This window comes from Gekko japonicus, unplaced genomic scaffold (genome assembly GCF_001447785.1).
Source record: "Gekko japonicus isolate JY-2015 unplaced genomic scaffold, Gekko_japonicus_V1.1 scaffold297, whole genome shotgun sequence".
In the NCBI taxonomy this organism is placed as follows: Eukaryota; Metazoa; Chordata; class Lepidosauria; order Squamata; family Gekkonidae; genus Gekko; species Gekko japonicus.
The window spans coordinates 720,583-727,887 of record NW_015162486.1 but is presented as its reverse complement, the minus strand read 5'-3'; the positions used below and the strand labels follow the sequence as shown (position 1 = coordinate 727,887).

Here is a 7,305-nt window from a genome sequence, read left to right as displayed (position 1 = left end):
GCCTCCTCCTGGCTGAATGAGGGCTGGAAGCGGGGCGGCCGGAAGCAGGGGGCGGGGCTTCGTCATGTGTGCTGCTCCCCTGCATTTCCCCTGGGGAAACTGCATTCCCCCGCGTTCCCCCCGAAATGACCTCTGGAGATAACAAGAGGGGGCCTGCAAAACTCATGGGGGGTATCCCATTTTCCCACCTCCACATTCTCGCTGAGCTCAGCAGGGCCCCCAGAAGTCGGGGCCAAGCCCAGGGTGGGTTATTTTGGGTAGTTGATTGCAAAGGCATAGGCGGCAGAAGCCAGGCCCCAGACCGGGTGGGGTACCCTGGACTGCCTCCATCTCTGTTCTGGCAATTGACATGATTGGTATCACTAGCAGGGATGGCAAAGAGAGGGGGAAGCCACATCTCAGACGGCAAAAAAAAAGAAAGAGCAAATGATAATCTCAATGGCAAATGTCCCCATTATAATTGTAAATGCTGCTGCTGCTTGATGCCAAGGGGGCCACAGATCTGCAGCCCTGTCTGGGCCCAGGGTGGGTTATTTTGGGTAGTTGATCCCAAAGGCATAGGCAACAGCCAGGCCCCATACCGGGTGGGGAACCCTGGACTGCCTCCATCTCTGTTCTGGCAGTTGACATGATTGGTATCACTAGCAGGGATGGCAAAGAGAGGGGGAAGCCACATCTCAGACGGCAAAAAAAAAGAAAGAGCAAATGATAATCTCAATGGCAAATGTCCCCATTATAATTGTAAATGCTGCTGCTGCTTGATGCCAAGGGGGCCACAGATCTGCAGCCCTGTCTGGGCTCACTCTGCAGTCTCCAGCAGCAGAGGGAAGGGCCATTTCCCCCCAATGTCTGTCAATTTCAAACATAATGCATTTTCACAATTTTGATTGTCATAGCTAGACTGATTTTTTAAAATGAAAAGATGGAATGTACCTTTAATGTAGGTTTGCAAAGGCTCTGACATAACACTTAAAAACAAACAAACATCACTAGCAGGGATGGCAAAGAGAGGGGAAAGCCACATCTCAGATGGCAAAAAAATAAATAAATGAGCAAATGATAATCTCAATGGCCAATGGCCCCATTATAATTGTAAGTGCTGCTGCTGCTAGATGCCAAGGGGGCCACAGGTCTGCAGCCCTGTCTGAGCTCACTCTGCAGTCTCCAGCAGCAGAGGGAAGGGCCATTCCCCCCAATGTCTGTCAATTTCAAACATAATGTATTTACACAATCTTGATTGTCGTAGCTAGACTGATTTTTTTAAATGAAAAGATGGAATGTACATGTAATATAGGTTTGCAAAGGCTCTGACATAACACTCAAAAACAAACCAGATTCATGTGAAGGCCTTAGGAGCCAGATTTTGTATACATTTCTAACATAAATGGGAAAAGTACAGAAGAGGGCAACCAAGGGGGTTGGAGCACCTTCCCTGTGAGGAAAGGCAAAGAATCTGGGACTCTTCAGTTTAGAAAAGAGACGACCATGACAACATGCTAAAGATTTATAAAATTATGGATGGGGAGAGCTGACATAGAGACATTTCCTCTGCTCTCCTAAAATACTAAAACTCAAAGGCATCAAATAAAGCTGATGGGCAGTAGACTCATGAGGACAGACAAAAAGAAATGCTTCCTTACACGGAGAATGATTAAAATGTGGAATTCGCTGCCAGAGGATGTAGTGATGGCCAAAAGCACAGATAGCTTTAAAAGGGGATTAGACAGATCTGCGGAGGATAGGTCTAGGGGTGGTTACTAGCCATGGTGAATAAAAGGAACCTGCATGTTCAGAGGCACTCATCCTCTGAATCCCAGTGCCAGGAGGCAGCATCAGGGGGAGGTCTTGGCCTCTATTCCCTGTTGCTGGACCTCCAGAGGAACTGTTTGGCTACTGTGTGAGTTCTTATATTTCAGTTCTTATATTTAAGTACGCAAAGAAAACTGCTTCAGGAAGAAATTATAACAGCCCCTTTTTAGTAAAGAATCATTATCCCACTTTCTTCTGTTGGGGAGGGGAGGTAGAAAAAAACCTTACTTCCGCCTTATAAAATCTGGTATATGGTAAATTATTTGGGAAGCAACTCAGTTGAAAAATTTGCAACGAGACTATGGGTGTGGTCACACGGAACATTAGCCACGCTAGAGAGATGGAAGATAGGCGGATTTTCCAAGCGCAATCTCACCGCCACATCTGGGAAGCTTAGAGCTCCCGTGGCTCACCCGAGGCTTCCCGCCGAAGAGGCGGGGTAAAAAACTAGTACATCTGAGGTACTAGTTTCCGGTAACCACGGGGCAAGGGCAGGCATCTGATCGCGTTTCCGGTGGCATCTGGCGCCCGCCCATGTCCCCTTGCAAAAAGGTTTTTTTTTCCCAAGTCTCCATGGATGCACACAAGCACCCAACGGAACATGCACATACTTTGGTGTACAGAAAAAAAACAAACCCGTTTGCTGCACCGTGCCGCTTCTTTGCCGCGCCGCAGGATTGTCCTGTGATTGGCACCTCCCCCCTTCCCACAGGACCTCCACGGGACCTCCACGGAACCTCCATGGGATGTCTGATCACGCAAGCATGCGTTATTTTGCCCCGGGGCAAACAGCCACGCCTCCCCCCCACACACGATATCTGGCCCGTGGGACCGGGACCTATGACTGCCTTCCTTTAACAAGCTCAACTATTATTTAAAAATTTTATTTATGTAGAAAATGTGCATGCTGCCTCTCCAGATGTCTCATAACAACAAAATAAAACAAAGCATGCAATGAAACCAGATCACAAAAACATCTCCATGCTGGTCAGTTCTGTCCACCAGCCTGAAAACCATGACTGCAAAGCAGGTTCTCATTACCCTGTAGATTAGGGATGTCTACAGACTTGCAGTTCTCCTATTGTTCAACAATGTTTTTCAGGAGAAGATAGTAAAAAATAGACAGGGATTGTACAGTAATGGATCTAGGGCTGCCACCCTTACCAGGATAGGCCAACTAACCCAGTCCCATCAGATCTGGGAAGCTAAGGAGAGTCACCCCTGGTTAGGACTTGAATGGGAGACCGCCAAGGAAGTCCAGGGTTGCTGTGCAGAGGCAGGCAATAGCAAACCACCTCCAGATGTCTCTTGCCTTGAAAACCTTACAGGGTTGCCATAAGCTGGCAGTGACTTGACAGTACTTTACATACACATTAGGTTTGCCAAGCTTCAGACTCTGAGGCTGGGGGGTAGGGAGGAACCTTGGGGCATACTAGACAGAAAGGGAATGGTACCATGGGGCACTTGGAGGGGATCTTGGGGCAAAGCCTGACAATGTCTAGTAACCCATGGATAGAGCATGATGGACAAGAAAACCAAGCCAATAACAAATGTTCTCATACAGCCAATGAGAAAACAGATTGGTAGTTGTTTCTGGCGCCACTTTCTAAGATTTGTCTCCTTCTCAAGTAGACAGGGCCAAGAAGGGAGATAATGGATACATTTTAATAGAGCCCAAAGGTAGGGTTGCCAGAGCTGGGTTAGAAAATACCTGAAGACTTTGGGGGTGGATCCGGGAGAGTGCGGGGTTTGGGGAGGGGAAGGACCTCAGCATGGTACGAGGCCATAGAGTCCACCCTTCAAAGCAGCCCTTTTCTCCAGGGGAGCTGATCTCTGTCAGCCGGAGATCAGTTGTAAAAGTGGGAGATCTCCAGGCCCCACCTGGAGGCTGGCAACCCTACCCAAAGGACTTAACTTGGGCTGCAGTAGGGTCTATTTATGTCACTTCAGAAGGAGGACACTTTTGTTTTTCATGATCATGAGACTGCATGCACGGAATGGGATCATGTGCATGCATGTGCATGTGGGATGGGGGCATATTATACATTAGCACCAGGCCCAGAAAAATTATGTCCTTCTGGAAAACCCTAATAAAGCTGCAACCTAGTCTCTCTGCCTGGATCAGAGCAGAAGTCCCTGTATTGCACCTACACAGGGAACAGAACATTAGAATGCGGTGTGTATGTGTGTGTATGTCTTGTACCTTCATACACTGTCAGAGAAAGTGGGGAGGAACGTATACCATCTGTGCTTATGGAATGCAAGATGGATTCTAATGTAGTATTATTAAGAGTGCCTTTTCCCACATCACACACAGGCCTTCAAATTAAGTACTGCCCAAGTTATCTAGCCTGGATTCAAAGAAGGCTATGTAGGGGGGTTTTGTTGTTGTTTTAAAGAAAACCCAAGTTTCATACCTACCCCAAACTCCATGCTCTCCAAATTCTGCCACCAAATCTCCAGGAATTTCCCACTCTGGAGTTGGCAGCCCTCAGTCACCCTGTATCTTGATCCTGGGTACCATTCCCTTAGGCCAAACCCATTATAAGAGACACTATTACTACTTTTGAGGTTTTTAAAGTGTTTAAAATTTATCATGGTTATCCTTTAAACAACTCTGTAAGGTCATCGAGTATTATTACCAGAGGTGGAATCAGGGTTGCCAACTTCAGGCTGGAAAATTCCTTGAGATTATGGGGGAGCGTGTGGCAGGCAGAGTTTGGGGGGAGGGACATTTGAGGGGTCTAATGCCGTACAGTCCACCTTCCAAAACTTCATTTTCTCCAGGAAAACTGATCTCTGTAGTTTGGAAATCAATTGTGATTCCAGGAGCTCTCCAAGCCCCACCTGAAAATTGGCAGCCCTGAACAAAAATAAAAATCACATCCCAACAGAGCAAAACAAAAACATGGCTTTGATATTTTCTCACATGATACTAAAAAAAAAAGGGTAACAGAGCCACATGAACTGATTGTACATTTTAGCTAGCAAAGGCCACTTACAGCAAACATCTTACTCTTGTTACAGTCTGCTTTGTGCTTTTGTGAGAAAAACAGGGGAAAATGTTCTGAATGCACTCAGGTCTGGCATCTGTTACAAGCCCTTTATGGGGGGGGGGGGACAGTTTAAATCTTGACGGAGATACCATATTGGTCATCTTGTGTGAAAGTCCTCCAGTTGTCAGTTGATATTTGTCAGACAACAACTGAACGCATCTTTTCCATGCTCATCAATTCCCCACAGATCACAGCAGGGACACCCTTGGGTAACATTCTTATTCTCACATCACTGCCTCAGCAAATTCCATCACCACCCATACACACACACGCAAAACCCAAACCCTGCACTTTGTTAAAAACTCTTCTCTGCCTGCAGGATGCACTATTTGCTTACTCCAAAGTAACTCACACTGGCTTATGAAGCAGTATATGGGCAGGAGTACATACTTCAAGCAACAAGCCTCTTCTGGAAATGCAGTCATTTCATTCTGATCAGACATACAATCTGCTCCTCCCCAATAAAGCTCAGGGGGCATCCATTCTTGTGCACTACACTGATTGGCTGTGAAGCAGTGACATCACTACCAGTGCAATCTGGCACATAATTACTCCAGTCTAAATTGATTCAGTTCAGTAGGCTTAGACTAGAGTTACTCTGCATAAAATAGTTTCAGAGGGTAGCCGTGTTGGTCTGCAGTATAAAATAAGAACATAAGAGAAGCCATGTTGGATCAGGCCAATGGCCCATCCAGTCCGACACTCTGTGTCACACGGTGGCCAAAACCCAGGTGCCATCAGGATGTCCAGAATGGGCCAGAACTCCAGAAGCCCTCCCACCGTTGCTCCCCAAGCACCAAGAATACACAGCATCACTGCCCTAGACATAGATTGCTGTTGTAACCCGCTCTGAGCCTGCTTCAGGGGGAGGACAGGCTAAAAGCCTACTAAAATAAAATAAATGATAGTGTTCCATCCATGCCTTGTGGCTAATAGCCACTGGTACTCCATATCTTTATCCAATCCCCTCTTGAAACTGTCTATGCTTGTAGCCCTGCTGCAGTGAGCTCCATGTGTTAATTATTCTCTGGGCGGAGAAGTACTTCCTTTTATCTGTTCTAAGCCTACTGTTCATTAATTCCATTGAGTGCCCGAGTTCTTTTGTGAGAAAGGGAGAAAAGTACTTTTTTTCCTCTAGCCTCTCTATCCCATGCATAATTTTGTAAACCTCTATCAAGTCACCCCTCAATTATTATTTCCTCAAGCTAAGGAGCTCTAACCTTTTTAACCTTTCTTCATTAGGGAAGGTGTTCCATCCCCTTAGTCATTTTAGTTGCCCGTTTCTGCACCCTTTCCAATGCTATAATATCTTTTTTGAGGTGTGGTGGCCAGAACTGTACACAATAGTCCAGATGAGGCTGCACCAAAGATTTATACAAGAGCATTATGATACTGGCTGATTTGTTTTCAATCCCCTTCCTAACAATCCCCAGCATAGCATTAGCCTTTTTTATTGCAGTCACACAGTGAGTCAACATCTTCAGTGAGTTATTACCACGACTCCAAGATCTCTCTCCTGGTCAGTTACTGCCAGTTTGGACCCTATCGACATATATTTATAGTTAGGATTTTTTTGCTGCAATGTGCATTAATTTGCACTTGCCCATATTGAACATCATCTGCCATGTTGACACCCACTTGTCCAGTTTTGACAGATCCCTCTGGAGCTCTTCACAGTCCTCCCTGGTTCTCACCGCCCTGAACAACTTAGTGTCATCCCCAAATTTAGCCACTTCACTGCTTACTCCCAATTCCAAATCATTAATGAAAACTTAAAAAGCACCAGACCTAGTACTGAGCCCTGTGGTATCCCACTGCTTACCAACTCCCATTGTGAAAACTGCCCATTTAGACTCACTCTCTATTAAGTTTGTGCTTCAAGTTGCAGCCTTAGAGAACAATCCTAAACAGGTCTACTCAGAAATATGTCCCATTTTATTTAATGGTGCTTACACACAGGAAAGTGCTCTTAGGACTGAAGCCCAAATCAACTTGTCATTCACTGTCTAGTATTTCAAATTCAGTGATGGAGGTGGGAGAAGAAGAGGAAGCTGGGCAGGCTAGACCTGCAGGAGAAACAGACTTGAGCAAGTCCTGATCTCTATGAGTGTCAATACACACCTTTAGTATACTAACTGGGCATTCCTAATCAAAGTTACACCTTTCTGAACTCATTGACGTCAATGAATTTAAAAGGGTGTAACTCTGCTTACATGACACTGTTTACACGACAGTTTTTAGAACAGCAATTTAAATGCATCAGCAAAGGTAGGAATGGGACCAAACAGCAGTTATTGCACTTTACTGCACTGGTGTGTGTGCTAACAGTTCTTAAAAAGGCATCCCAAAAAATCTACCCCCAAAGTGAAATGGAAATAAAAATAGAGTGAATAATTGACAGGAATATCAGATATATACCACAATATTAGGCCTTTCCCTA

The 7,305-nt window shown here is 45.6% G+C and overlaps 1 protein-coding gene across 1 annotated transcript in view; it reads right to left on the bottom strand.

Annotated features, from left to right (window-relative positions):
* Nucleotides 1-7,305, bottom strand: part of TBX5 (T-box 5) — a 74,685-nt gene that overhangs the window by 29,168 nt on the left and 38,212 nt on the right. The window lies entirely within an intron of this gene.